The 22,936-nt window shown below is 50.5% G+C and overlaps 54 non-coding genes across 54 annotated transcripts; all 54 read left to right on the top strand.

Annotated features, from left to right (window-relative positions):
- Positions 1–83: 83 nt before the first annotated feature.
- On the top strand, positions 84–199 carry LOC138639451 (U5 spliceosomal RNA). Its single transcript, XR_011313036.1, has one exon. It is a non-coding gene; the product is annotated as a U5 spliceosomal RNA (small nuclear RNA).
- Positions 200–509: 310 nt separating this feature from the next.
- On the top strand, positions 510–625 carry LOC138639345 (U5 spliceosomal RNA). Its single transcript, XR_011312931.1, has one exon. It is a non-coding gene; the product is annotated as a U5 spliceosomal RNA (small nuclear RNA).
- A 310-nt stretch (positions 626–935) lies between these two features.
- LOC138639416 (U5 spliceosomal RNA) lies at positions 936–1,051 on the top strand. The gene has a single exon (XR_011313001.1). It is a non-coding gene; the product is annotated as a U5 spliceosomal RNA (small nuclear RNA).
- A 310-nt stretch (positions 1,052–1,361) lies between these two features.
- LOC138639378 (U5 spliceosomal RNA) lies at positions 1,362–1,477 on the top strand. The gene has a single exon (XR_011312964.1). It is a non-coding gene; the product is annotated as a U5 spliceosomal RNA (small nuclear RNA).
- A 310-nt stretch (positions 1,478–1,787) lies between these two features.
- LOC138639697 (U5 spliceosomal RNA) lies at positions 1,788–1,903 on the top strand. The gene has a single exon (XR_011313268.1). It is a non-coding gene; the product is annotated as a U5 spliceosomal RNA (small nuclear RNA).
- Positions 1,904–2,213: 310 nt separating this feature from the next.
- LOC138639060 (U5 spliceosomal RNA) lies at positions 2,214–2,329 on the top strand. Its single transcript, XR_011312660.1, has one exon. It is a non-coding gene; the product is annotated as a U5 spliceosomal RNA (small nuclear RNA).
- Positions 2,330–2,639: 310 nt separating this feature from the next.
- LOC138640159 (U5 spliceosomal RNA) lies at positions 2,640–2,755 on the top strand. The gene has a single exon (XR_011313670.1). It is a non-coding gene; the product is annotated as a U5 spliceosomal RNA (small nuclear RNA).
- Positions 2,756–3,065: 310 nt separating this feature from the next.
- Positions 3,066–3,181, top strand: LOC138639605 (U5 spliceosomal RNA). Its single transcript, XR_011313181.1, has one exon. It is a non-coding gene; the product is annotated as a U5 spliceosomal RNA (small nuclear RNA).
- A 310-nt stretch (positions 3,182–3,491) lies between these two features.
- Positions 3,492–3,607, top strand: LOC138639742 (U5 spliceosomal RNA). Its single transcript, XR_011313311.1, has one exon. It is a non-coding gene; the product is annotated as a U5 spliceosomal RNA (small nuclear RNA).
- Positions 3,608–3,917: 310 nt separating this feature from the next.
- On the top strand, positions 3,918–4,033 carry LOC138639626 (U5 spliceosomal RNA). The gene has a single exon (XR_011313201.1). It is a non-coding gene; the product is annotated as a U5 spliceosomal RNA (small nuclear RNA).
- Positions 4,034–4,343: 310 nt separating this feature from the next.
- LOC138639705 (U5 spliceosomal RNA) lies at positions 4,344–4,459 on the top strand. The gene has a single exon (XR_011313275.1). It is a non-coding gene; the product is annotated as a U5 spliceosomal RNA (small nuclear RNA).
- Positions 4,460–4,769: 310 nt separating this feature from the next.
- On the top strand, positions 4,770–4,885 carry LOC138639059 (U5 spliceosomal RNA). Its single transcript, XR_011312659.1, has one exon. It is a non-coding gene; the product is annotated as a U5 spliceosomal RNA (small nuclear RNA).
- A 310-nt stretch (positions 4,886–5,195) lies between these two features.
- LOC138639384 (U5 spliceosomal RNA) lies at positions 5,196–5,311 on the top strand. The gene has a single exon (XR_011312970.1). It is a non-coding gene; the product is annotated as a U5 spliceosomal RNA (small nuclear RNA).
- Positions 5,312–5,621: 310 nt separating this feature from the next.
- On the top strand, positions 5,622–5,737 carry LOC138639415 (U5 spliceosomal RNA). The gene has a single exon (XR_011313000.1). It is a non-coding gene; the product is annotated as a U5 spliceosomal RNA (small nuclear RNA).
- A 310-nt stretch (positions 5,738–6,047) lies between these two features.
- On the top strand, positions 6,048–6,163 carry LOC138639058 (U5 spliceosomal RNA). The gene has a single exon (XR_011312658.1). It is a non-coding gene; the product is annotated as a U5 spliceosomal RNA (small nuclear RNA).
- A 310-nt stretch (positions 6,164–6,473) lies between these two features.
- Positions 6,474–6,589, top strand: LOC138639344 (U5 spliceosomal RNA). The gene has a single exon (XR_011312930.1). It is a non-coding gene; the product is annotated as a U5 spliceosomal RNA (small nuclear RNA).
- Positions 6,590–6,899: 310 nt separating this feature from the next.
- On the top strand, positions 6,900–7,015 carry LOC138639414 (U5 spliceosomal RNA). The gene has a single exon (XR_011312999.1). It is a non-coding gene; the product is annotated as a U5 spliceosomal RNA (small nuclear RNA).
- A 310-nt stretch (positions 7,016–7,325) lies between these two features.
- On the top strand, positions 7,326–7,441 carry LOC138640129 (U5 spliceosomal RNA). The gene has a single exon (XR_011313645.1). It is a non-coding gene; the product is annotated as a U5 spliceosomal RNA (small nuclear RNA).
- Positions 7,442–7,751: 310 nt separating this feature from the next.
- LOC138639748 (U5 spliceosomal RNA) lies at positions 7,752–7,867 on the top strand. The gene has a single exon (XR_011313317.1). It is a non-coding gene; the product is annotated as a U5 spliceosomal RNA (small nuclear RNA).
- Positions 7,868–8,177: 310 nt separating this feature from the next.
- On the top strand, positions 8,178–8,293 carry LOC138639703 (U5 spliceosomal RNA). The gene has a single exon (XR_011313273.1). It is a non-coding gene; the product is annotated as a U5 spliceosomal RNA (small nuclear RNA).
- Positions 8,294–8,603: 310 nt separating this feature from the next.
- LOC138640158 (U5 spliceosomal RNA) lies at positions 8,604–8,719 on the top strand. Its single transcript, XR_011313669.1, has one exon. It is a non-coding gene; the product is annotated as a U5 spliceosomal RNA (small nuclear RNA).
- Positions 8,720–9,029: 310 nt separating this feature from the next.
- LOC138639738 (U5 spliceosomal RNA) lies at positions 9,030–9,145 on the top strand. The gene has a single exon (XR_011313307.1). It is a non-coding gene; the product is annotated as a U5 spliceosomal RNA (small nuclear RNA).
- A 310-nt stretch (positions 9,146–9,455) lies between these two features.
- LOC138639726 (U5 spliceosomal RNA) lies at positions 9,456–9,571 on the top strand. Its single transcript, XR_011313296.1, has one exon. It is a non-coding gene; the product is annotated as a U5 spliceosomal RNA (small nuclear RNA).
- A 310-nt stretch (positions 9,572–9,881) lies between these two features.
- On the top strand, positions 9,882–9,997 carry LOC138639238 (U5 spliceosomal RNA). Its single transcript, XR_011312830.1, has one exon. It is a non-coding gene; the product is annotated as a U5 spliceosomal RNA (small nuclear RNA).
- A 310-nt stretch (positions 9,998–10,307) lies between these two features.
- LOC138640157 (U5 spliceosomal RNA) lies at positions 10,308–10,423 on the top strand. The gene has a single exon (XR_011313668.1). It is a non-coding gene; the product is annotated as a U5 spliceosomal RNA (small nuclear RNA).
- A 310-nt stretch (positions 10,424–10,733) lies between these two features.
- Positions 10,734–10,849, top strand: LOC138639715 (U5 spliceosomal RNA). The gene has a single exon (XR_011313285.1). It is a non-coding gene; the product is annotated as a U5 spliceosomal RNA (small nuclear RNA).
- Positions 10,850–11,159: 310 nt separating this feature from the next.
- On the top strand, positions 11,160–11,275 carry LOC138639704 (U5 spliceosomal RNA). Its single transcript, XR_011313274.1, has one exon. It is a non-coding gene; the product is annotated as a U5 spliceosomal RNA (small nuclear RNA).
- Positions 11,276–11,585: 310 nt separating this feature from the next.
- On the top strand, positions 11,586–11,701 carry LOC138640027 (U5 spliceosomal RNA). The gene has a single exon (XR_011313549.1). It is a non-coding gene; the product is annotated as a U5 spliceosomal RNA (small nuclear RNA).
- Positions 11,702–12,011: 310 nt separating this feature from the next.
- Positions 12,012–12,127, top strand: LOC138639057 (U5 spliceosomal RNA). The gene has a single exon (XR_011312657.1). It is a non-coding gene; the product is annotated as a U5 spliceosomal RNA (small nuclear RNA).
- A 310-nt stretch (positions 12,128–12,437) lies between these two features.
- On the top strand, positions 12,438–12,553 carry LOC138639692 (U5 spliceosomal RNA). The gene has a single exon (XR_011313263.1). It is a non-coding gene; the product is annotated as a U5 spliceosomal RNA (small nuclear RNA).
- Positions 12,554–12,863: 310 nt separating this feature from the next.
- On the top strand, positions 12,864–12,979 carry LOC138639481 (U5 spliceosomal RNA). The gene has a single exon (XR_011313064.1). It is a non-coding gene; the product is annotated as a U5 spliceosomal RNA (small nuclear RNA).
- Positions 12,980–13,289: 310 nt separating this feature from the next.
- LOC138639055 (U5 spliceosomal RNA) lies at positions 13,290–13,405 on the top strand. The gene has a single exon (XR_011312655.1). It is a non-coding gene; the product is annotated as a U5 spliceosomal RNA (small nuclear RNA).
- A 310-nt stretch (positions 13,406–13,715) lies between these two features.
- On the top strand, positions 13,716–13,831 carry LOC138639680 (U5 spliceosomal RNA). Its single transcript, XR_011313252.1, has one exon. It is a non-coding gene; the product is annotated as a U5 spliceosomal RNA (small nuclear RNA).
- A 310-nt stretch (positions 13,832–14,141) lies between these two features.
- Positions 14,142–14,257, top strand: LOC138639480 (U5 spliceosomal RNA). The gene has a single exon (XR_011313063.1). It is a non-coding gene; the product is annotated as a U5 spliceosomal RNA (small nuclear RNA).
- Positions 14,258–14,567: 310 nt separating this feature from the next.
- Positions 14,568–14,683, top strand: LOC138639054 (U5 spliceosomal RNA). Its single transcript, XR_011312654.1, has one exon. It is a non-coding gene; the product is annotated as a U5 spliceosomal RNA (small nuclear RNA).
- A 310-nt stretch (positions 14,684–14,993) lies between these two features.
- LOC138640010 (U5 spliceosomal RNA) lies at positions 14,994–15,109 on the top strand. Its single transcript, XR_011313532.1, has one exon. It is a non-coding gene; the product is annotated as a U5 spliceosomal RNA (small nuclear RNA).
- Positions 15,110–15,419: 310 nt separating this feature from the next.
- LOC138639053 (U5 spliceosomal RNA) lies at positions 15,420–15,535 on the top strand. Its single transcript, XR_011312653.1, has one exon. It is a non-coding gene; the product is annotated as a U5 spliceosomal RNA (small nuclear RNA).
- Positions 15,536–15,845: 310 nt separating this feature from the next.
- Positions 15,846–15,961, top strand: LOC138639052 (U5 spliceosomal RNA). The gene has a single exon (XR_011312652.1). It is a non-coding gene; the product is annotated as a U5 spliceosomal RNA (small nuclear RNA).
- A 310-nt stretch (positions 15,962–16,271) lies between these two features.
- On the top strand, positions 16,272–16,387 carry LOC138640155 (U5 spliceosomal RNA). Its single transcript, XR_011313667.1, has one exon. It is a non-coding gene; the product is annotated as a U5 spliceosomal RNA (small nuclear RNA).
- A 310-nt stretch (positions 16,388–16,697) lies between these two features.
- On the top strand, positions 16,698–16,813 carry LOC138639668 (U5 spliceosomal RNA). Its single transcript, XR_011313241.1, has one exon. It is a non-coding gene; the product is annotated as a U5 spliceosomal RNA (small nuclear RNA).
- A 310-nt stretch (positions 16,814–17,123) lies between these two features.
- On the top strand, positions 17,124–17,239 carry LOC138639237 (U5 spliceosomal RNA). The gene has a single exon (XR_011312829.1). It is a non-coding gene; the product is annotated as a U5 spliceosomal RNA (small nuclear RNA).
- A 310-nt stretch (positions 17,240–17,549) lies between these two features.
- Positions 17,550–17,665, top strand: LOC138640154 (U5 spliceosomal RNA). The gene has a single exon (XR_011313666.1). It is a non-coding gene; the product is annotated as a U5 spliceosomal RNA (small nuclear RNA).
- Positions 17,666–17,975: 310 nt separating this feature from the next.
- On the top strand, positions 17,976–18,091 carry LOC138640153 (U5 spliceosomal RNA). The gene has a single exon (XR_011313665.1). It is a non-coding gene; the product is annotated as a U5 spliceosomal RNA (small nuclear RNA).
- A 314-nt stretch (positions 18,092–18,405) lies between these two features.
- LOC138639657 (U5 spliceosomal RNA) lies at positions 18,406–18,521 on the top strand. Its single transcript, XR_011313230.1, has one exon. It is a non-coding gene; the product is annotated as a U5 spliceosomal RNA (small nuclear RNA).
- Positions 18,522–18,831: 310 nt separating this feature from the next.
- On the top strand, positions 18,832–18,947 carry LOC138640152 (U5 spliceosomal RNA). Its single transcript, XR_011313664.1, has one exon. It is a non-coding gene; the product is annotated as a U5 spliceosomal RNA (small nuclear RNA).
- A 310-nt stretch (positions 18,948–19,257) lies between these two features.
- LOC138640151 (U5 spliceosomal RNA) lies at positions 19,258–19,373 on the top strand. The gene has a single exon (XR_011313663.1). It is a non-coding gene; the product is annotated as a U5 spliceosomal RNA (small nuclear RNA).
- Positions 19,374–19,683: 310 nt separating this feature from the next.
- On the top strand, positions 19,684–19,799 carry LOC138640150 (U5 spliceosomal RNA). The gene has a single exon (XR_011313662.1). It is a non-coding gene; the product is annotated as a U5 spliceosomal RNA (small nuclear RNA).
- Positions 19,800–20,113: 314 nt separating this feature from the next.
- On the top strand, positions 20,114–20,229 carry LOC138639051 (U5 spliceosomal RNA). The gene has a single exon (XR_011312651.1). It is a non-coding gene; the product is annotated as a U5 spliceosomal RNA (small nuclear RNA).
- Positions 20,230–20,539: 310 nt separating this feature from the next.
- On the top strand, positions 20,540–20,655 carry LOC138640008 (U5 spliceosomal RNA). The gene has a single exon (XR_011313530.1). It is a non-coding gene; the product is annotated as a U5 spliceosomal RNA (small nuclear RNA).
- A 310-nt stretch (positions 20,656–20,965) lies between these two features.
- LOC138639049 (U5 spliceosomal RNA) lies at positions 20,966–21,081 on the top strand. Its single transcript, XR_011312650.1, has one exon. It is a non-coding gene; the product is annotated as a U5 spliceosomal RNA (small nuclear RNA).
- Positions 21,082–21,391: 310 nt separating this feature from the next.
- LOC138639645 (U5 spliceosomal RNA) lies at positions 21,392–21,507 on the top strand. Its single transcript, XR_011313219.1, has one exon. It is a non-coding gene; the product is annotated as a U5 spliceosomal RNA (small nuclear RNA).
- Positions 21,508–21,817: 310 nt separating this feature from the next.
- Positions 21,818–21,933, top strand: LOC138640148 (U5 spliceosomal RNA). Its single transcript, XR_011313661.1, has one exon. It is a non-coding gene; the product is annotated as a U5 spliceosomal RNA (small nuclear RNA).
- A 310-nt stretch (positions 21,934–22,243) lies between these two features.
- LOC138640147 (U5 spliceosomal RNA) lies at positions 22,244–22,359 on the top strand. The gene has a single exon (XR_011313660.1). It is a non-coding gene; the product is annotated as a U5 spliceosomal RNA (small nuclear RNA).
- A 310-nt stretch (positions 22,360–22,669) lies between these two features.
- Positions 22,670–22,785, top strand: LOC138639260 (U5 spliceosomal RNA). Its single transcript, XR_011312851.1, has one exon. It is a non-coding gene; the product is annotated as a U5 spliceosomal RNA (small nuclear RNA).
- Positions 22,786–22,936: the final 151 nt, after the last annotated feature.

Genomic DNA, 22,936 nt, shown 5'->3' with positions numbered 1-22,936 from the left:
ACGAACCCACTTCTAGGTGTTCTCCCCGGGCCAAGTGAGGGCTGCTGCCATGGTGGTAGGTCAGGAGGAGGCCTTTGCACAGTATATTCTGGCTTCACTTCAGAACGTAAAAATCTTTCGCCTTTTACTAAAGATTTCCGTGGAGAGGAGCAAAACTGAGTTTTGTGGCAATTTTTGCATGCTCCAGCTTGCTGGGGCTTCCTTAATTGGGTTCAACAACAGAATAACGTAATGGGTGGGTGGGGTTTCGGTGGGAGACTGAACCCTGGGGTTGCTGGGAAGAGGCCCTCATTTGCATATTGTAGCCATGGATGGCCTTCTTCCGGACAACGGAACAGGTGATGCTCTTTCAGCAGCATAGAACTGAGAACGGAGCAGCCTGTGGAAGATGGGCTGTTGCCGTTTTTGTTTTTCCATCACCAAACCACGAACCCACTTCTAGGTGCTCTCCACGGGCCAAGTGAGGGCTGCTGCCATGGTGGTAGGTCAGGAGGAGGCCTTTGCACAGTATACTCTGGCTTCTCTTCAGAACGTAAAAATCTTTCGCCTTTTACTAAAGATTTTCGTGGAGAGGAGCAAAACTGAGTTTTGTGGCAATTTTTGCATGCTCCAGCTTGCTGGGGCTTTCTTAATTGGGTTCAACAACAGAATAAAGGAATGGATGGGTGGGGTTTCGGTGGGAGACTGAACCCTGGGGTTCCTGGGAAAAGGCCCTCATTTGCATATTGTAGCCATGGATGGCCTTCTTCCGGGCAACGGAACAGGTGATGCTCTGTCAGCAGCATAGAACTGAGAATGGAGCATCCTGTGGAAGATGGGCTGTTGCCGTTTTTGTTTTTCCATCACCAAACCACGAACCCACTTCTAGGTGCTCTCCCCGGGCCAAGTGAGGGATGCTGCCATGGTGGTAGGTCAGGAGGAGGCCCTTGCCCAGTATACTCTGGCTTCTTTTCAGAACGTAAAAATCTTTCGCCTTTTACTAAAGATTTCCGTGGAGAGGAGCAAAACTGAGTTTTGTGGCAATTTCTGCATGCTCCAGCTTGCTGGGGCTTCCTTAATTGGGTTCAACAATAGAATAAAGTAATGGGTGTTTGGGGTTTCGGTGGGAGACTGAACCCTGGGGTTGCGGGGAAGAGGCCCTCATTTGCATATTGTAGCCATGGATGGCCTTCTTCCGGGCAACGGAACAGGTGATGCTCTGTCAGCAGCATAGAACTGAGAACAGAGCAGCCTGTGGAAGATGGGCTGTTGCCGTTTTTGTTTTTCCATCACCAAACCACGAACCCATTTCTAGGTGTTCTCCCCGGGCCAAGTGAGGGCTGCTGCCATGGTGGTAGGTCAGGAGGAGGCCTTTGCACAGTATATTCTGGCTTCTCTTCAGAACGTAAAAATCTTTCGCCTTTTACTAAAGGTTTCCGTGGAGAGGAGCAAAACTGAGTTTTGTTGCAATTTTTGCATGCTCCAGCTTGCTGGGGCTTCCTTAATTGGGTTCAACAACAGAATAAAGTAATGGGTGGGTGGGGTTTTGGTGGGAGACTGAACCCTGGGGTTGCTGGGAAGAGGCCCTCATTTGCATATTGTAACCATGGATGGTCTTCTTCCGGGCAACAGAACAGGTGATGCTCTGTCAGCAGCATAGAACTGAGAACGGAGCAGCCTGTGGAAGATGGGCTGTTGCCGTTTTTGTTTTTCCATCACCAAACCACGAACCCACTTCTAGGTGCTCTCCCCGGGCCAAGTGAGGGCTGCTGCCATGGTGGTAGGTCAGGAGGAGGCCTTTGCACAGTATTCTCTGGCTTCTCTTCAGAATGTAAAAATCTTTCGCCTTTTACTAAAGATTTCCTTGGAGAGGAGCAAAACTGAGTTTTGTGGCAATTTTTGCATGCTCCAGCTTGCTGGGGCTTCGTTAATTGGGTTCAACAACAGAATAAAGTAATGGGTGGGTGGGGTTTCGGTGGGAGACTGAACCCTGGGGTTGCGGGGAAGAGGCCCTCATTTGCATATTGTAGCCATGGATGGCCTTCTTCCGGGCAACGGAACAGGTGATGCTCTGTCAGCAGCATAGAACTGAGAACGGAGCAGCCTGTGGAAGATGGGCTGTTGCCGTTTTTGTTTTTCCATCACCAAACCACGAACCCACTTCTAGGTGCTGTCCCCGGGCCAAGTGAGGGCTGCTGCCATGGTGGTAGGTCAGGAGGAGGCCCTTGCCCAGTATATTCTGGCTTCTCTTCAGAACGTAAAAATCTTTCGCCTTTTACTAAAGATTTCCGTGGAGAGGAGCAAAACTGAGTTTTGTGGCAATTTTTGCATGCTCCAGCTTGCTGGGGCTTCCTTAATTGGGTTCAACAACAGAATAAAGTAATGGGTGGGTGGGGTTTCGGTGGGAGACTGAACCCTGGGGTTGCTGGGAAGAGGCCCTCATTTGCATATTGTAGCCATGGATGGCCTTCTTCTGGGCAACGGAACAGGTGATGCTCTTTCAGCAGCATAGAACTGAGAACGGAGCAGCCTGTGGAAGATGGGCTGTTGCCGTTTTTGTTTTTCCATCACCAAACCACGAACCCACTTCTAGGTGCTCTCCCCGGGCCAAGTGAGGGCTGCTGCCATGGTGGTAGGTTAGGAGGAGGCCTTTGCACAGTATACTCTGGCTTCTCTTCAGAATGTAAAAATCTTTCGCCTTTTACTAAAGATTTCCGTGGAGAGGAGCAAAACTGAGTTTTGTGGCAATTTTTGCATGCTCCAGCTTGCTGGGGCTTTCTTAATTGGGTTCAACAACAGAATAAAGGAATGGATGGGTGGGGTTTCGGTGGGAGACTGAACCCTGGGGTTCCTGGGAAAAGGCCCTCATTTGCATATTGTAGCCATGGATGGCCTTCTTCCGGGCAACGGAACAGGTGATGCTCTGTCAGCAGCATAGAACTGAGAACGGAGCATCCTGTGGAAGATGGGCTGTTGCCGTTTTTGTTTTTCCATCACCAAACCACGAACCCACTTCTAGGTGCTCTCCCCGGGCCAAGTGAGGGCTGCTGCCATGGTGGTAGGTCAGGAGGAGGCCCTTGCCCAGTATACTCTAGCTTCTTTTCAGAACGTAAAAATCTTTCGCCTTTTACTAAAGATTTCCGTGGAGAGGAGCAAAACTGAGTTTTGTGGCAATTTCTGCATGCTCCAGCTTGCTGGGGCTTCCTTAATTGGGTTCAACAATAGAATAAAGTAATGGGTGTTTGGGGTTTCGGTGGGAGACTGAACCCTGGGGTTGCGGGGAAGAGGCCCTCATTTGCATATTGTAGCCATGGATGGCCTTCTTCCGGGCAACGGAACAGGTGATGCTCTGTCAGCAGCATAGATCTGAGAACAGAGCAGCCTGTGGAAGATGGGCTGTTGCCGTTTTTGTTTTTCCATCACCAAACCACGAACCCACTTCTAGGTGTTCTCCCCGGGCCAAGTGAGGGCTGCTGCCATGGTGGTAGGTCAGGAGGAGGCCTTTGCACAGTATATTCTGGCTTCTCTTCAGAATGTAAAAATCTTTCGCCTTTTACTAATGATTTCCGTGGAGAGGAGCAAAACTGAGTTTTGTTGCAATTTTTGCATGCTCCAGCTTGCTGGGGCTTCCTTAATTGGGTTCAACAACAGAATAAAGTAATGGGTGGGTGGGGTTTTGGTGGGAGACTGAACCCTGGGGTTGCTGGGAAGAGGCCCTCATTTGCATATTGTAGCCATGGATGGTCTTCTTCCGGGCAACGGAACAGGTGATGCTCTGTCAGCAGCATAGAACTGAGAACGGAGCAGCCTGTGGAAGATGGGCTGTTGCCGTTTTTGTTTTTCCATCACCAAACCACGAACCCACTTCTAGGTGCTCTCCCCGGGCCAAGTGAGGGCTGCTGCCATGGTGGTAGGTCAGGAGGAGGCCTTTGCACAGTATACTCTGGCTTCTCTTCAGAACGTAAAAATCTTTCGCCTTTTACTAAAAATTTCTGTGGAGAGGAGCAAAACTGAGTTTTGTTGCAATTTTTGCATGCTCCAGCTTGCTGGGGCTTCCTTAATTGGGTTCAACAACAGAATAAAGTAATGGGTGGGTGGGGTTTTGGTGGGAGACTGAACCCTGGGGTTGCTGGGAAGAGGCCCTCATTTGCATATTGTAGCCATGGATGGTCTTCTTCCGGGCAACGGAACAGGTGATGCTCTGTCAGCAGCATAGAACTGAGAACGGAGCATCCTGTGGAAGATGGGCTGTTGCCGTTTTTGTTTTTCCATCACCATACCACGAACCCACTTCTAGGTGCTCTCCCCGGGCCAAGTGAGGGCTGCTGCCATGGTGGTAGGTCAGGAGGAGGCCCTTGCCCAGTATAATCTGGCTTCTCTTCAGAACGTAAAAATCTTTCGCCTTTTACTAAAGATTTCCTTGGAGAGGAGCAAAACTGAGTTTTGTGGCAATTTTTGCATGCTCCAGCTTGCTGGGGCTTCGTTAATTGGGTTCAACAACAGAATAAAGTAATGGGTGGGTGGGGTTTCGGTGGGAGACTGAACCCTGGGGTTGCGGGGAAGAGGCCCTCATTTGCATATTGTAGCCATGGATGGCCTTCTTCCGGGCAACGGAACAGGTGATGCTCTGTCAGCAGCATAGAACTGAGAACGGAGCAGCCTGTGGAAGATGGGCTGTTGCCGTTTTTGTTTTTCCATCACCAAACCACGAACCCACTTCTAGGTGCTGTCCCCGGGCCAAGTGAGGGCTGCTGCCATGGTGGTAGGTCAGGAGGAGGCCCTTGCCCAGTATATTCTGGCTTCTCTTCAGAACGTAAAAATCTTTCGCCTTTTACTAAAGATTTCCGTGGAGAGGAGCAAAACTGAGTTTTGTGGCAATTTTTGCATGCTCCAGCTTGCTGGGGCTTCCTTAATTGGGTTCAACAACAGAATAAAGTAATGGGTGGGTGGGGTTTCGGTGGGAGACTGAACCCTGGGGTTGCTGGGAAGAGGCCCTCATTTGCATATTGTAGCCATGGATGGCCTTCTTCCGGGCAACGGAACAGGTGATGCTCTTTCAGCAGCATAGAACTGAGAACGGAGCAGCCTGTGGAAGATGGGCTGTTGCCGTTTTTGTTTTTCCATCACCAAACCACGAACCCATTTCTAGGTGCTCTCCCCGGGCCAAGTGAGGGCTGCTGCCATGGTGGTAGGTCAGGAGGAGGCCTTTGCACAGTATACTCTGGCTTCTCTTCAGAACGTAAAAATCTTTCGCCTTTTACTAAAGACTTCCGTGGAGAGGAGCAAAACTGAGTTTTGTGGCAATTTTTGCATGCTCCAGCTTGCTGGGGCTTTCTTAATTGGGTTCAACAACAGAATAAAGGAATGGATGGGTGGGGTTTCGGTGGGAGACTGAACCCTGGGGTTCCTGGGAAAAGGCCCTCATTTGCATATTGTAGCTATGGATGGCCTTCTTCCGGGCAACGGAACAGGTGATGCTCTGTCAGCAGCACAGAACTGAGAACGGAGCATCCTGTGGAAGATGGGCTGTTGCCGTTTTTGTTTTTCCATCACCAAACCACGAACCCACTTCTAGGTGCTCTCCCCGGGCCAAGTGAGGGCTGCTGCCATGGTGGTAGGTCAGGAGGAGGCCCTTGCCCAGTATACTCTGGCTTCTTTTCAGAACGTAAAAATCTTTCGCCTTTTACTAAAGATTTCCGTGGAGAGGAGCAAAACTGAGTTTTGTGGCAATTTCTGCATGCTCCAGCTTGCTGGGGCTTCCTTAATTGGGTTCAACAATAGAATAAAGTAATGGGTGTTTGGGGTTTCGGTGGGAGACTGAACCCTGGGGTTGCGGGGAAGAGGCCCTCATTTGCATATTGTAGCCATGGATGGCCTTCTTCCGGGCAACAGAACAGGTGATGCTCTGTCAGCAGCATAGAACTGAGAACAGAGCAGCCTGTGGAAGATGGGCTGTTGCCGTTTTTGTTTTTCCATCACCAAACCACGAACCCACTTCTAGGTGTTCTCCCCGGGCCAAGTGAGGGCTGCTGCCATGGTGGTAGGTCAGGAGGAGGCCTTTGCACAGTATATTCTGGCTTCTCTTCAGAACGTAAAAATCTTTCGCCTTTTACTAAAGATTTCCGTGGAGAGGAGCAAAACTGAGTTTTGTGGCAATTTTTGCATGCTCCAGCTTGCTGGGGCTTCCTTAATTGGGTTCAACAACAGAATAAAGTAATGGGTGGGTGGGGTTTCGGTGGGAGACTGAACCCTGGGGTTGCTGGGAAGAGGCCCTCATTTGCATATTGTAGCCATGGATGGCCTTCTTCCGGGCAACGGAACAGGTGATGCTCTTTCAGCAGCATAGAACTGAGAACGGAGCAGCCTGTGGAAGATGGGCTGTTGCCGTTTTTGTTTTTCCATCACCAAACCACGAACCCACTTCTAGGTGCTCTCCACGGGCCAAGTGAGGGCTGCTGCCATGGTGGTAGGTCAGGAGGAGGCCTTTGCACAGTATACTCTGGCTTCTCTTCAGAACGTAAAAATCTTTCGCCTTTTACTAAAGATTTTCGTGGAGAGGAGCAAAACTGAGTTTTGTGGCAATTTTTGCATGCTCCAGCTTGCTGGGGCTTTCTTAATTGGGTTCAACAACAGAATAAAGGAATGGATGGGTGGGGTTTCGGTGGGAGACTGAACCCTGGGGTTCCTGGGAAAAGGCCCTCATTTGCATATTGTAGCCATGGATGGCCTTCTTCCGGGCAACGGAACAGGTGATGCTCTGTCAGCAGCATAGAACTGAGAATGGAGCATCCTGTGGAAGATGGGCTGTTGCCGTTTTTGTTTTTCCATCACCAAACCACGAACCCACTTCTAGGTGCTCTCCCCGGGCCAAGTGAGGGATGCTGCCATGGTGGTAGGTCAGGAGGAGGCCCTTGCCCAGTATACTCTGGCTTCTTTTCAGAACGTAAAAATCTTTCGCCTTTTACTAAAGATTTCCGTGGAGAGGAGCAAAACTGAGTTTTGTGGCAATTTCTGCATGCTCCAGCTTGCTGGGGCTTCCTTAATTGGGTTCAACAATAGAATAAAGTAATGGGTGTTTGGGGTTTCGGTGGGAGACTGAACCCTGGGGTTGCGGGGAAGAGGCCCTCATTTGCATATTGTAGCCATGGATGGCCTTCTTCCGGGCAACGGAACAGGTGATGCTCTGTCAGCAGCATAGAACTGAGAACAGAGCAGCCTGTGGAAGATGGGCTGTTGCCGTTTTTGTTTTTCCATCACCAAACCACGAACCCATTTCTAGGTGTTCTTCTCGGGCCAAGTGAGGGCTGCTGCCATGGTGGTAGGTCAGGAGGAGGCCTTTGCACAGTATATTCTGGCTTCTCTTCAGAACGTAAAAATCTTTCGCCTTTTACTAAAGATTTCCGTGGAGAGGAGCAAAACTGAGTTTTGTTGCAATTTTTGCATGCTCCAGCTTGCTGGGGCTTCCTTAATTGGGTTCAACAACAGAATAAAGTAATGGGTGGGTGGGGTTTTGGTGGGAGACTGAACCCTGGGGTTGCTGGGAAGAGGCCCTCATTTGCATATTGTAACCATGGATGGTCTTCTTCCGGGCAACGGAACAGGTGATGCTCTGTCAGCAGCATAGAACTGAGAACGGAGCAGCCTGTGGAAGATGGGCTGTTGCCGTTTTTGTTTTTCCATCACCAAACCACGAACCCACTTCTAGGTGCTCTCCCCGGGCCAAGTGAGGGCTGCTGCCATGGTGGTAGGTCAGGAGGAGGCCTTTGCACAGTATTCTCTGGCTTCTCTTCAGAATGTAAAAATCTTTCGCCTTTTACTAAAAATTTCTGTGGAGAGGAGCAAAACTGAGTTTTGTTGCAATTTTTGCATGCTCCAGCTTGCTGGGGCTTCCTTAATTGGGTTCAACAACAGAATAAAGTAATGGGTGGGTGGGGTTTTGGTGGGAGACTGAACCCTGGGGTTGCTGGGAAGAGGCCCTCATTTGCATATTGTAGCCATGGATGGTCTTCTTCCGGGCAACGGAACAGGTGATGCTCTGTCAGCAGCATAGAACTGAGAACGGAGCATCCTGTGGAAGATGGGCTGTTGCCGTTTTTGTTTTTCCATCACCATACCACGAACCCACTTCTAGGTGCTCTCCCCGGGCCAAGTGAGGGCTGCTGCCATGGTGGTAGGTCAGGAGGAGGCCCTTGCCCAGTATAATCTGGCTTCTCTTCAGAACGTAAAAATCTTTCGCCTTTTACTAAAGATTTCCTTGGAGAGGAGCAAAACTGAGTTTTGTGGCAATTTTTGCATGCTCCAGCTTGCTGGGGCTTCGTTAATTGGGTTCAACAACAGAATAAAGTAATGGGTGGGTGGGGTTTCGGTGGGAGACTGAACCCTGGGGTTGCGGGGAAGAGGCCCTCATTTGCATATTGTAGCCATGGATGGCCTTCTTCCGGGCAACGGAACAGGTGATGCTCTGTGAGCAGCATAGAACTGAGAACGGAGCAGCCTGTGGAAGATGGGCTGTTGCCGTTTTTGTTTTTCCATCACCAAACCACGAACCCACTTCTAGGTGCTCTCCCCGGGCCAAGTGAGGGCTGCTGCCATGGTGGTAGGTCAGGAGGAGGCCTTTGCACAGTATACTCTGGCTTCTCTTCAGAATGTAAAAATCTTTCGCCTTTTACTAAAGATTTCCGTGGAGAGGAGCAAAACTGAGTTTTGTGGCAATTTTTGCATGCTCCAGCTTGCTGGGGCTTTCTTAATTGGGTTCAACAACAGAATAAAGGAATGGGTGGGTGGGGTTTCGGTGGGAGACTGAACCCTGGGGTTCCTGGGAAAAGGCCCTCATTTGCATATTGTAGCCATGGATGGCCTTCTTCCGGGCAACGGAACAGGTGATGCTCTGTCAGCAGCATAGAACTGAGAACGGAGCATCCTGTGGAAGATGGGCTGTTGCCGTTTTTGTTTTTCCATCACCAAACCACGAACCCACTTCTAGGTGCTCTCCCCGGGCCAAGTGAGGGCTGCTGCCATGGTGGTAGGTCAGGAGGAGGCCTTTGCCCAGTATACTCTGGCTTCTCTTCAGAACGTAAAAATCTTTCGCCTTTTACTAAAGATTTCCGTGGAGAGGAGCAAAACTGAGTTTTGTGGCAATTTTTGCATGCTCCAGCTTGCTGGGGCTTCCTTAATTGGGTTCAACAACAGAATAAAGTAATGGGTGGGTGGGGTTTCGGTGGGAGACTGAACCCTGGGGTTGCTGGGAAGAGGCCCTCATTTGCATATTGTAGCCATGGATGGCCTTCTTCCGGGCAACGGAACAGGTGATGCTCTGTCAGCAGCATAGAACTGAGAACGGAGCAGCCTGTGGAAGATGGGCTGTTGCCGTTTTTGTTTTTCCATCACCAAACCACGAACCCACTTCTAGGTGCTCTCCCCGGGCCAAGTGAGGGCTGCTGCCATGGTGGTAGGTCAGGAGGAGGCCTTTGCACAGTATACTCTGGCTTCTCTTCAGAACGTAAAAATCTTTCGCCTTTTACTAAAGATTTCCGTGGAGAGGAGCAAAACTGAGTTTTGTGGCAATTTTTGCATGCTCCAGCTTGCTGGGGCTTTCTTAATTGGGTTCAACAACAGAATAAAGGAATGGGTGGGTGGGGTTTCGGTGGGAGACTGAACCCTGGGGTTCCTGGGAAAAGGCCCTCATTTGCATATTGTAGCCATGGATGGCCTTCTTCCGGGCAACGGAACAGGTGATGCTCTGTCAGCAGCATAGAACTGAGAACGGAGCAGCCTGTGGAAGATGGGCTGTTGCCGTTTTTGTTTTTCCATCACCAAACCACGAACCCACTTCTAAGTGCTCTCCCCGGGCCAAGTGAGGGCTGCTGCCATGGTGGTAGGTCAGGAGGAGGCCTTTGCCCAGTATACTCTGGCTTCCCTTCAGAACGTAAAAATCTTTCGCCTTTTACTAAAGATTTCCGTGGAGAGGAGCAAAACTGAGTTTTGTGGCAATTTTTGCATGCTCCAGCTTGCTGGGGCTTCCTTAATTGGGTTCAACAACAGAATAAAGTAATGGGTGGGTGGGGTTTCGGTGGGAGACTGAACCCTGGGGTTGCTGGGAAGAGGCCCTCATTTGCATATTGTAGCCATGGATGGCCTTCTTCTGGGCAACGGAACAGGTGATGCTCTGTCAGCAGCATAGAACTGAGAACGGAGCAGCCTGTGGAAGATGGGCTGTTGCCGTTTTTGTTTTTCCATCACCAAACAACGAACCCACTTCTAGGTGCTCTCCCCGGGCCAAGTGAGGGCTGCTGCCATGGTGGTAGGTCAGGAGGAGGCCTTTGCACAGTATACTCTGGCTTCTCTTCAGAATGTAAAAATCTTTCGCCTTTTACTAAAGATTTCCGTGGAGAGGAGCAAAACTGAGTTTTGTGGCAATTTTTGCATGCTCCAGCTTGCTGGGGCTTTCTTAATTGGGTTCAACAACAGAATAAAGGAATGGGTGGGTGGGGTTTCGGTGGGAGACTGAACCCTGGGGTTCCTGGGAAAAGGCCCTCATTTGCATATTGTAGCCATGGATGGCCTTCTTCTGGGCAACGGAACAGGTGATGCTCTGTCAGCAGCATAGAACTGAGAACGGAGCATCCTGTGGAAGATGGGCTGTTGCCGTTTTTGTTTTTCCATCACCAAACCACGAACCCACTTCTAGGTGCTCTCCCCGGGCCAAGTGAGGGCTGCTGCCATGGTGGTAGGTCAGGAGGAGGCCTTTGCCCAGTATACTCTGGCTTCTCTTCAGAACGTAAAAATCTTTCGCCTTTTACTAAAGATTTCCGTGGAGAGGAGCAAAACTGAGTTTTGTGGCAATTTTTGCATGCTCCAGCTTGCTGGGGCTTCCTTAATTGGGTTCAACAACAGAATAAAGTAATGGGTGGGTGGGGTTTCGGTGGGAGACTGAACCCTGGGGTTGCTGGGAAGAGGCCCTCATTTGCATATTGTAGCCATGGATGGCCTTCTTCCGGGCAACGGAACAGGTGATGCTCTGTCAGCAGCATAGAACTGAGAACGGAGCAGCCTGTGGAAGATGGGCTGTTGCCGTTTTTGTTTTTCCATCACCAAACCACGAACCCACTTCTAGGTGCTCTCCCCGGGCCAAGTGAGGGCTGCTGCCATGGTGGTAGGTCAGGAGGAGGCCTTTGCACAGTATACTCTGGCTTCTCTTCAGAACGTAAAAATCTTTCGCCTTTTACTAAAGATTTCCGTGGAGAGGAGCAAAACTGAGTTTTGTGGCAATTTTTGCATGCTCCAGCTTGCTGGGGCTTCGTTAATTGGGTTCAACAACAGAATAAAGTAATGGGTGGGTGGGGTTTCGGTGGGAGACTGAACCCTGGGGTTGCGGGGAAGAGGCCCTCATTTGCATATTGTAGCCATGGATGGCCTTCTTCCGGGCAATGGAACAGGTGATGCTCTGTCAGCAGCATAGAACTGAGAACGAAGCAGTCTGTGGAAGATGGGCTGTTGCCGTTTTTGTTTTTCCATCACCAAACCACGAACCCACTTCTAGTAGCTCTCCCCGGGCCAAGTGAGGGCTGCTGCCATGGTGGTAGGTCAGGAGGAGGCCCTTGCTCTGTATACTCAGGCTTCTCTTCAGAACGTAAAAATCTTTCGCCTTTTACTAAAGATTTCCGTGGAGAGGAGCAAAACTGAGTTTTGTGGCAATTTTTGCATGCTCCAGCTTGCTGGGGCTTCGTTAATTGGGTTCAACAACAGAATAAAGTAATGGGTGGGTGGGGTTTCGGTGGGAGACTGAACCCTGGGGTTGCGGGGAAGAGGCCCTCATTTGCATATTGTAGCCATGGATGGCCTTCTTCCGGGCAACGGAACAGGTGATGCTCTGTCAGCAGCATCGAACTGAGAACGGAGCAGCCTGTGGAAGATGGGCTGTTGCCGTTTTTGTTTTTCCATCACCAAACCACGAACCCACTTCTAGGTGCTGTCCCCGGGCCAAGTGAGGGCTGCTGCCATGGTGGTAGGTCAGGAGGAGGCCCTTGCCCAGTATATTCTGGCTTCTCTTCAGAACGTAAAAATCTTTCGCCTTTTACTAAAGATTTCCGTGGAGAGGAGCAAAACTGAGTTTTGTGGCAATTTTTGCATGCTCCAGCTTGCTGGGGCTTTCTTAATTGGGTTCAACAACAGAATAAAGGAATGGGTGGGTGGGGTTTCGGTGGGAGACTGAACCCTGGGGTTCCTGGGAAAAGGCCCTCATTTCCATATTGTAGCCATGGATGGCCTTCTTCCGGGCAACGGAACAGGTGATGCTCTGTCAGCAGCATAGAACTGAGAACGGAGCATCCTGTGGAAGATGGGCTGTTGCCGTTTTTGTTTTTCCATCACCAAACCACGAACCCACTTCTAGGTGCTCTCCCCGGGCCAAGTGAGGGCTGCTGCCATGGTGGTAGGTCAGGAGGAGGCCTTTGCCCAGTATACTCTGGCTTCTCTTCAGAACGTAAAAATCTTTCGCCTTTTACTAAAGATTTCCGTGGAGAGGAGCAAAACTGAGTTTTGTGGCAATTTTTGCATGCTCCAGCTTGCTGGGGCTTCCTTAATTGGGTTCAACAACAGAATAAAGTAATGGGTGGGTGGGGTTTCGGTGGGAGACTGAACCCTGGGGTTGCTGGGAAGAGGCCCTCATTTGCATATTGTAGCCATGGATGGCCTTCTTCCGGGCAACGGAACAGGTGATGCTCTGTCAGCAGCATAGAACTGAGAACGGAGCAGCCTGTGGAAGATGGGCTGTTGCCGTTTTTGTTTTTCCATCACCAAACCACGAACCCACTTCTAGGTGCTGTCCCCGGGCCAAGTGAGGGCTGCTGCCATGGTGGTAGGTCAGGAGGAGGCCCTTGCCCAGTATATTCTGGCTTCTCTTCAGAACGTAAAAATCTTTCGCCTTTTACTAAAGATTTCCGTGGAGAGGAGCAAAACTGAGTTTTGTGGCAATTCTTGCATGCTCCAGCTTGCTGGGGCTTTCTTAATTGGGTTCAACAACAGAATAAAGGAATGGGTGGGTGGGGTTTCGGTGGGAGACTGAACCCTGGGGTTGCTGGGAAGAGGCCCTCATTTGCATATTGTAGCCATGGATGGCCTTCTTCCGGGCAACGGAACAGGTGATGCTCTGTCAGCAGCATAGAACTGAGAACGGAGCAGCCTGTGGAAGATGGGCTGTTGCCGTTTTTGTTTTTCCATCACCAAACCACGAACCCACTTCTAGGTGCTGTCCCCGGGCCAAGTGAGGGCTGCTGCCATGGTGGTAGGTCAGGAGGAGGCCCTTGCCCAGTATATTCTGGCTTCTCTTCAGAACGTAAAAATCTTTCGCCTTTTACTAAAGATTTCCGTGGAGAGGAGCAAAACTGAGTTTTGTGGCAATTTTTGCATGCTCCAGCTTGCTGGGGCTTTCTTAATTGGGTTCAACAACAGAATAAAGGAATGGGTGGGTGGGGTTTCGGTGGGAGACTGAACCCTGGGGTTCCTGGGAAAAGGCCCTCATTTCCATATTGTAGCCATGGATGGCCTTCTTCCGGGCAACGGAACAGGTGATGCTCTGTCAGCAGCATAGAACTGAGAACGGAGCATCCTGTGGAAGATGGGCTGTTGCCGTTTTTGTTTTTCCATCACCAAACCACGAACCCACTTCTAGGTGCTCTCCCCGGGCCAAGTGAGGGCTGCTGCCATGGTGGTAGGTCAGGAGGAGGCCTTTGCCCAGTATACTCTGGCTTCTCTTCAGAACGTAAAAATCTTTCGCCTTTTACTAAAGATTTCCGTGGAGAGGAGCAAAACTGAGTTTTGTGGCAATTTTTGCATGCTCCAGCTTGCTGGGGCTTCCTTAATTGGGTTCAACAACAGAATAAAGTAATGGGTGGGTGGGGTTTCGGTGGGAGACTGAACCCTGGGGTTGCTGGGAAGAGGCCCTCATTTGCATATTGTAGCCATGGATGGCCTTCTTCCGGGCAACGGAACAGGTGATGCTCTGTCAGCAGCATAGAACTGAGAACGGAGCAGCCTGTGGAAGATGGGCTGTTGCCGTTTTTGTTTTTCCATCACCAAACCACGAACCCACTTCTAGGTGCTGTCCCCGGGCCAAGTGAGGGCTGCTGCCATGGTGGTAGGTCAGGAGGAGGCCCTTGCCCAGTATATTCTGGCTTCTCTTCAGAACGTAAAAATCTTTCGCCTTTTACTAAAGATTTCCGTGGAGAGGAGCAAAACTGAGTTTTGTGGCAATTCTTGCATGCTCCAGCTTGCTGGGGCTTTCTTAATTGGGTTCAACAACAGAATAAAGGAATGGGTGGGTGGGGTTTCGGTGGGAGACTGAACCCTGGGGTTGCTGGGAAGAGGCCCTCATTTGCATATTGTAGCCATGGATGGCCTTCTTCCGGGCAACGGAACAGGTGATGCTCTGTCAGCAGCATAGAACTGAGAACGGAGCAGCCTGTGGAAGATGGGCTGTTGCCGTTTTTGTTTTTCCATCACCAAACCACGAACCCACTTCTAGGTGCTGTCCCCGGGCCAAGTGAGGGCTGCTGCCATGGTGGTAGGTCAGGAGGAGGCCCTTGCCCAGTATATTCTGGCTTCTCTTCAGAACGTAAAAATCTTTCGCCTTTTACTAAAGATTTCCGTGGAGAGGAGCAAAACTGAGTTTTGTGGCAATTTTTGCATGCTCCAGCTTGCTGGGGCTTTCTTAATTGGGTTCAACAACAGAATAAAGGAATGGGTGGGTGGGGTTTCGGTGGGAGACTGAACCCTGGGGTTCCTGGGAAAAGGCCCTCATTTCCATATTGTAGCCATGGATGGCCTTCTTCCGGGCAACGGAACAGGTGATGCTCTGTCAGCAGCATAGAACTGAGAACGGAGCATCCTGTGGAAGATGGGCTGTTGCCGTTTTTGTTTTTCCATCACCAAACCACGAACCCACTTCTAGGTGCTCTCCCCGGGCCAAGTGAGGGCTGCTGCCATGGTGGTAGGTCAGGAGGAGGCCTTTGCCCAGTATACTCTGGCTTCTCTTCAGAACGTAAAAATCTTTCGCCTTTTACTAAAGATTTCCGTGGAGAGTAGCAAAACTGAGTTTTGTGGCAATTTTTGCATGCTCCAGCTTGCTGGGGCTTCCTTAATTGGGTTCAACAACAGAATAAAGTAATGGGTGGGTGGGGTTTCGGTGGGAGACTGAACCCTGGGGTTGCTGGGAAGAGGCCCTCATTTGCATATTGTAGCCATGGATGGCCTTCTTCCGGGCAACGGAACAGGTGATGCTCTGTCAGCAGCATAGAACTGAGAACGGAGCAGCCTGTGGAAGATGGGCTGTTGCCGTTTTTGTTTTTCCATCACCAAACCACGAACCCACTTCTAGGTGCTGTCCCCGGGCCAAGTGAGGGCTGCTGCCATGGTGGTAGGTCAGGAGGAGGCCCTTGCCCAGTATATTCTGGCTTCTCTTCAGAACGTAAAAATCTTTCGCCTTTTACTAAAGATTTCCGTGGAGAGGAGCAAAACTGAGTTTTGTGGCAATTTTTGCATGCTCCAGCTTGCTGGGGCTTTCTTAATTGGGTTCAACAACAGAATAAAGGAATGGGTGGGTGGGGTTTCGGTGGGAGACTGAACCCTGGGGTTCCTGGGAAAAGGCCCTCATTTGCATATTGTAGCCATGGATGGCCTTCTTCCGGGCAACGGAACAGGTGATGCTCTGTCAGCAGCATAGAACTGAGAACGGAGCATCCTGTGGAAGATGGGCTGTTGCCGTTTTTGTTTTTCCATCACCAAACCACGAACCCACTTCTAGGTGCTCTCCCCGGGCCAAGTGAGGGCTGCTGCCATGGTGGTAGGTCAGGAGGAGGCCTTTGCCCAGTATATTCTGGCTTCTCTTCAGAACGTAAAAATCTTTCGCCTTTTACTAAAGATTTCCGTGGAGAGGAGCAAAACTGAGTTTTGTGGCAATTTTTGCATGCTCCAGCTTGCTGGGGCTTCCTTAATTGGGTTCAACAACAGAATAAAGTAATGGGTGGGTGGGGTTTCGGTGGGAGACTGAACCCTGGGGTTGCTGGGAAGAGGCCCTCATTTGCATATTGTAGCCATGGATGGCCTTCTTCCGGGCAACGGAACAGGTGATGCTCTGTCAGCAGCATAGAACTGAGAACGGAGCAGCCTGTGGAAGATGGGCTGTTGCCGTTTTTGTTTTTCCATCACCAAACCACGAACCCACTTCTAGGTGCTCTCCCCGGGCCAAGTGAGGGCTGCTGCCATGGTGGTAGGTCAGGAGGAGGCCTTTGCACAGTATACTCTGGCTTCTCTTCAGAATGTAAAAATCTTTCGCCTTTTACTAAAGATTTCCGTGGAGAGGAGCAAAACTGAGTTTTGTGGCAATTTTTGCATGCTCCAGCTTGCTGGGGCTTTCTTAATTGGGTTCAACAACAGAATAAAGGAATGGGTGGGTGGGGTTTCGGTGGGAGACTGAACCCTGGGGTTGCTGGGAAGAGGCCCTCATTTGCATATTGTAGCCATGGATGGCCTTCTTCCGGGCAACGGAACAGGTGATGCTCTGTCAGCAGCATAGAACTGAGAACGGAGCAGCCTGTGGAAGATGGGCTGTTGCCGTTTTTGTTTTTCCATCACCAAACCACGAACCCACTTCTAGGTGCTCTCCCCGGGCCAAGTGAGGGCTGCTGCCATGGTGGTAGGTCAGGAGGAGGCCTTTGCACAGTATACTCTGGCTTCTCTTCAGAACGTAAAAATCTTTCGCCTTTTACTAAAGATTTCCGTGGAGAGGAGCAAAACTGAGTTTTGTGGCAATTTTTGCATGCTCCAGCTTGCTGGGGCTTTCTTAATTGGGTTCAACAACAGAATAAAGGAATGGGTGGGTGGGGTTTCGGTGGGAGACTGAACCCTGGGGTTCCTGGGAATAGGCCCTCATTTGCATATTGTAGCCATGGATGGCCTTCTTCCGGGCAACGGAACAGGTGATGCTCTGTCAGCAGCATAGAACTGAGAACGGAGCAGCCTGTGGAAGATGGGCTGTTGCCGTTTTTGTTTTTCCATCACCAAACCACGAACCCACTTCTAGGTACTCTCCCCGGGCCAAGTGAGGGCTGCTGCCATGGTGGTAGGTCAGGAGGAGGCCTTTGCCCAGTATACTCTGGCTTCCCTTCAGAACGTAAAAATCTTTCGCCTTTTACTAAAGATTTCCGTGGAGAGGAGCAAAACTGAGTTTTGTGGCAATTTTTGCATGCTCCAGCTTGCTGGGGCTTCCTTAATTGGGTTCAACAACAGAATAAAGTAATGGGTGGGTGGGGATTCGGTGGGAGACTGAACCCTGGGGTTGCTGGGAAGAGGCCCTCATTTGCATATTGTAGCCATGGATGGCCTTCTTCCGGGCAACGGAACAGGTGATGCTCTGTCAGCAGCATAGAACTGAGAACGGAGCAGCCTGTGGAAGATGGGCTGTTGCCGTTTTTGTTTTTCCATCACCAAACAACGAACCCACTTCTAGGTGCTCTCCCCGGGCCAAGTGAGGGCTGCTGCCATGGTGGTAGGTCAGGAGGAGGCCTTTGCACAGTATACTCTGGCTTCTCTTCAGAATGTAAAAATCTTTCGCCTTTTACTAAAGATTTCCGTGGAGAGGAGCAAAACTGAGTTTTGTGGCAATTTTTGCATGCTCCAGCTTGCTGGGGCTTTCTTAATTGGGTTCAACAACAGAATAAAGGAATGGGTGGGTGGGGTTTCGGTGGGAGACTGAACCCTGGGGTTCCTGGGAAAAGGCTCTCATTTGCATATTGTAGCCATAGATGGCCTTCTTCCGGGCAACGGAACAGGTGATGCTCTGTCAGCAGCATAGAACTGAGAACGGAGCATCCTATGGAAGATGGGCTGTTGCCGTTTTTTTTTTTCCATCACCAAACCACGAACCCACTTCTAGGTGCTCTCCCCTGGCCAAGTGAGGGCTGCTGCCATGGTGGTAGGTCAGGAGGAGGCCTTTGCACAGTATACTCTGGCTTCTCTTCAGAATGTAAAAATCTTTCGCCTTTTACTAAAGATTTCCGTGGAGAGGAGCAAAACTGAGTTTTGTGGCAATTTTTGCATGCTCCAGCTTGCTGGGGCTTTCTTAATTGGGTTCAACAACAGAATAAAGGAATGGGTGGGTGGGTGGGGTTTCGGTGGGAGACTGAACCCTGGGGTTCCTGGGAAAAGGCCCTCATTTGCATATTGTAGCCATGGATGGCCTTCTTCCGGGCAACGGAACAGGTGATGCTCTGTCAGCAGCATAGAACTGAGAACGGAGCATCCTGTGGAAGATGGGCTGTTGCCGTTTTTGTTTTTCCATCACCAAACCACGAACCCACTTCTAGGTGCTCTCCCCGGGCCAAGTGAGGGCTGCTGCCATGGTGGTAGGTCAGGAGGAGGCCCTTGCCCAGTATACTCTGGCTTCTCTTCAGAACGTAAAAATCTTTCGCCTTTTACTAAAGATTTCCGTGGAGAGGAGCAAAACTGAGTTTTGTGGCAATTTTTGCATGCTCCAGCTTGCTGGGGCTTCCTTAATTGGGTTCAACAACAGAATAAAGTAATGGGTGGGTGGGGTTTCGGTGGGAGACTGAACCCTGGGGTTGCTGGGAAGAGGCCCTCATTTGCATATTGTAGCCATGGATGGCCTTCTTCCGGGCAACGGAACAGGTGATGCTCTGTCAGCAGCATAGAACTGAGAACGGAGCAGCCTGTGGAAGATGGGCTGTTGCCGTTTTTGTTTTTCCATCACCAAACCACGAACCCACTTCTAGGTGCTCTCCCCGGGCCAAGTGAGGGCTGCTGCCATGGTGGTAGGTCAGGAGGAGGCCTTTGCACAGTATACTCTGGCTTCTCTTCAGAATGTAAAAATCTTTCGCCTTTTACTAAAGATTTCCGTGGAGAGGAGCAAAACTGAGTTTTGTGGCAATTTTTGCATGCTCCAGCTTGCTGGGGCTTTCTTAATTGGGTTCAACAACAGAATAAAGGAATGGGTGGGTGGGGTTTCGGTGGGAGACTGAACCCTGGGGTTCCTGGGAAAAGGCCCTCATTTGCATATTGTAGCCATGGATGGCCTTCTTCCGGGCAACGGAACAGGTGATGCTCTGTCAGCAGCATAGAACTGAGAACGGAGCATCCTGTGGAAGATGGGCTGTTGCTGTTTTTGTTTTTCCATCACCAAACCACGAACCCACTTCTAGGTGCTCTCCCCGGGCCAAGTGAGGGCTGCTGCCATGGTGGTAGGTCAGGAGGAGGCCTTTGCACAGTATACTCTGGCTTCTCTTCAGAATGTAAAAATCTTTCGCCTTTTACTAAAGATTTCCGTGGAGAGGAGCAAAACTGAGTTTTGTGGCAATTTTTGCATGCTCCAGCTTGCTGGGGCTTTCTTAATTGGGTTCAACAACAGAATAAAGGAATGGGTGGGTGGGGTTTCGGTGGGAGACTGAACCCTGGGGTTCCTGGGAAAAGGCTCTCATTTGCATATTGTAGCCATAGATGGCCTTCTTCCGGGCAACGGAACAGGTGATGCTCTGTCAGCAGCATAGAACTGAGAACGGAGCATCCTATGAAAGATGGGCTGTTGCCGTTTTTTTTTTTCCATCACCAAACCACGAACCCACTTCTAGGTGCTCTCCCCTGGCCAAGTGAGGGCTGCTGCCATGGTGGTAGGTCAGGAGGAGGCCTTTGCACAGTATACTCTGGCTTCTCTTCAGAATGTAAAAATCTTTCGCCTTTTACTAAAGATTTCCGTGGAGAGGAGCAAAACTGAGTTTTGTGGCAATTTTTGCATGCTCCAGCTTGCTGGGGCTTTCTTAATTGGGTTCAACAACAGAATAAAGGAATGGGTGGGTGGGTGGGGTTTCGGTGGGAGACTGAACCCTGGGGTTCCTGGGAAAAGGCCCTCATTTGCATATTGTAGCCATGGATGGCCTTCTTCCGGGCAACGGAACAGGTGATGCTCTGTCAGCAGCATCGAACTGAGAATGGAGCAGCCTGTGGAAGATGGGCTGTTGCCGTTTTTGTTTTTCCATCACCAAACCACGAACCCACTTCTAGGTGCTGTCCCCGGGCCAAGTGAGGGCTGCTGCCATGGTGGTAGGTCAGGAGGAGGCCCTTGCCCAGTATATTCTGGCTTCTCTTCAGAACGTAAAAATCTTTCGCCTTTTACTAAAGATTTCCGTGGAGAGGAGCAAAACTGAGTTTTGTGGCAATTTTTGCATGCTCCAGCTTGCTGGGGCTTTCTTAATTGGGTTCAACAACAGAATAAAGGAATGGGTGGGTGGGGTTTCGGTGGGAGACAGAACCCTGGGGTTCCTGGGAAAAGGCCCTCATTTGCATATTGTAGCCATGGATGGCCTTCTTCCGGGCAACGGAACAGGTGATGCTCTGTCAGCAGCATAGAACTGAGAACGGAGCATCCTGTGGAAGATGGGCTGTTGCCGTTTTTGTTTTTCCATCACCAAACCACGAACCCACTTCTAGGTGCTCTCCCAGGGCCAAGTGAGGGCTGCTGCCATGGTGGTAGGTCAGGAGGAGGCCTTTGCCCAATAAACTCTGGCTTCTCTTCAGAACGTAAAAATCTTTCGCCTTTTACTAAAGATTTCCGTGGAGAGGAGCAAAACTGAGTTTTGTGGCAATTTTTGCATGCTCCAGCTTGCTGGGGCTTCCTTAATTGGGTTCAACAACAGAATAAAGTAATGGGTGGGTGGGGTTTCGGTGGGAGACTGAACCCTGGGGTTGCTGGGAAGAGGCCCTCATTTGCATATTGTAGCCATGGATGGCCTTCTTCCGGGCAACGGAACAGGTGATGCTCTGTCAGCAGCATAGAACTGAGAACGGAGCAGCCTGTGGAAGATGGGCTGTTGCCGTTTTTGTTTTTCCATCACCAAACCACGAACCCACTTCTAGGTGCTGTCCCCGGGCCAAGTGAGGGCTGCTGCCATGGTGGTAGGTCAGGAGGAGGCCCTTGCCCAGTATATTCTGGCTTCTCTTCAGAACGTAAAAATCTTTCGCCTTTTACTAAAGATTTCCGTGGAGAGGAGCAAAACTGAGTTTTGTGGCAATTTTTGCATGCTCCAGCTTGCTGGGGCTTTCTTAATTGGGTTCAACAACAGAATAAAGGAATGGGTGGGTGGGGTTTCGGTGGGAGACTGAACCCTGGGGTTCCTGGGAAAAGGCCCTCATTTGCATATTGTAGCCATGGATGGCCTTCTTCCGGGCAACGGAACAGGTGATGCTCTGTCAGCAGCATAGAACTGAGAACGGAGCATCCTGTGGAAGATGGGCTGTTGCCGTTTTTGTTTTTCCATCACCAAACCACGAACCCACTTCTAGGTGCTCTCCCCGGGCCAAGTGAGGGCTGCTGCCATGGTGGTAGGTCAGGAGGAGGCCTTTGCCCAGTATACTCTGGCTTCTCTTCAGAACGTAAAAATCTTTCGCCTTTTACTAAAGATTTCCGTGGAGAGGAGCAAAACTGAGTTTTGTGGCAATTTTTGCATGCTCCAGCTTGCTGGGGCTTCCTTAATTGGGTTCAACAACAGAATAAAGTAATGGGTGGGTGGGGTTTCGGTGGGAGACTGAACCCTGGGGTTGCTGGGAAGAGGCAGTCATTTGCATATTGTAGCCATGGATGGCCTTCTTCCGGGCAACGGAACAGGTGATGCTCTGTCAGCAGCATAGAACTGAGAACGGAGCAGCCTGTGGAAGATGGGCTGTTGCCGTTTTTGTTTTTCCATCACCAAACCACGAACCCACTTCTAGGTGCTCTCCCCGGGCCAAGTGAGGGCTGCTGCCATGGTGGTAGGTCAGGAGGAGGCCTTTGCACAGTATACTCTGGCTTCTCTTCAGAATGTAAAAATCTTTCGCCTTTTACTAAAGATTTCCGTGGAGAGGAGCAAAACTGAGTTTTGTGGCAATTTTTGCATGCTCCAGCTTGCTGGGGCTTTCTTAATTGGGTTCAACAACAGAATAAAGGAATGGGTGGGTGGGGTTTCGGTGGGAGACTGAACCCTGGGGTTCCTGGGAAAAGGCCCTCATTTGCATATTGTAGCCATAGATGGCCTTCTTCCGGGCAACGGAACAGGTGATGCTCTGTCAGCAGCATAGAACTGAGAACGGAGCATCCTATGGAAGATGGGCTGTTGCCGTTTTTTTTTTTCCATCACCAAACCACGAACCCACTTCTAGGTGCTCTCCCCTGGCCAAGTGAGGGCTGCTGCCATGGTGGTAGGTCAGGAGGAGGCCTTTGCACAGTATACTCTGGCTTCTCTTCAGAATGTAAAAATCTTTCGCCTTTTACTAAAGATTTCCGTGGAGAGGAGCAAAACTGAGTTTTGTGGCAATTTTTGCATGCTCCAGCTTGCTGGGGCTTTCTTAATTGGGTTCAACAACAGAATAAAGGAATGGGTGGGTGGGGTTTCGGTGGGAGACTGAACCCTGGGGTTCCTGGGAAAAGGCCCTCATTTGCATATTGTAGCCATGGATGGCCTTCTTCCGGGCAACGGAACAGGTGATGCTCTGTCAGCAGCATAGAACTGAGAACGGAGCAGCCTGTGGAAGATGGGCTGTTGCCGTTTTTGTTTTTCCATCACCAAACCACGAACCCACTTCTAGGTGCTCTCCCCGGGCCAAGTGAGGGCTGCTGCCATGGTGGTAGGTCAGGAGGAGGCCCTTGCCCAGTATACTCTGGATTCTCTTCAGAACGTAAAAATCTTTCGCCTTTTACTAAAGATTTCCGTGGAGAGGAGCAAAACTGAGTTTTGTGGCAATTTTTGCATGCTCCAGCTTGCTGGGGCTTCCTTAATTGGGTTCAACAACAGAATAAAGTAATGGGTGGGTGGGGTTTCGTTGGGAGACTGAACCCTGGGGTTGCGGGGAAGAGGCCCTCATTTGCATATTGTAGCCATGGATGGCCTTCTTCCGGGCAATGGAACAGGTGATGCTCTGT

This window comes from Ranitomeya imitator, chromosome 5 (assembly GCF_032444005.1).
Source record: "Ranitomeya imitator isolate aRanImi1 chromosome 5, aRanImi1.pri, whole genome shotgun sequence".
Classification (NCBI taxonomy): domain Eukaryota; kingdom Metazoa; phylum Chordata; class Amphibia; order Anura; family Dendrobatidae; genus Ranitomeya; species Ranitomeya imitator.
This window is presented reverse-complemented; position numbering and strand designations above follow the sequence as displayed.